This window comes from Pundamilia nyererei, unplaced genomic scaffold (genome assembly GCF_000239375.1).
Source record: "Pundamilia nyererei isolate P.nyererei 1_Seehausen unplaced genomic scaffold, PunNye1.0 scaffold00385, whole genome shotgun sequence".
Taxonomy (NCBI): Eukaryota; Metazoa; Chordata; class Actinopteri; order Cichliformes; family Cichlidae; genus Pundamilia; species Pundamilia nyererei.
This window is the reverse complement of record NW_005187786.1, coordinates 188,846-189,328: the sequence shown is the minus strand read 5'-3', so window position 1 is coordinate 189,328 and position 483 is coordinate 188,846.

Below are 483 nucleotides of genomic sequence, written 5' to 3'. Positions count from 1 at the left end.
TGGGAGGAAGCCGGAGTACCCGGAGAGAACCCACGCAAACACGGGGAGAACATGCAAACTCCACACAGAAAGACCCCGGCCTGGTGTTGGAATTGAACTCAGGACCTTCTTGCTGTGCGGCAACAGTGCTAACCACCGTGCCACTTGCACTGCTGTAAAACAAACAATAAATATAAGAAGAGAAAGAAAATAAATGTTTAGGAGTCGGGGTAAAGGATCAATAACAATTTAAAATTTATAATTTACAGTTTGATGACTTAAAGTGTCACACACACATAACCCGTCAAAAGGGGAGGGGCCCTGCTGCTTCCAAATAGAGCGCATTTCATTCATAATGATGTAAATCCAAGCACATTATGTATTCATGATTTGAATCCTGGGTTGCGTGAAATTCCAGAAATACACCTTAGACAAAGTAAATCTGTGAACTAAGGTGTAGGTGTGTTAGGTTATGTTGGGGTGATCCTCGAGTTGGGGGACTTG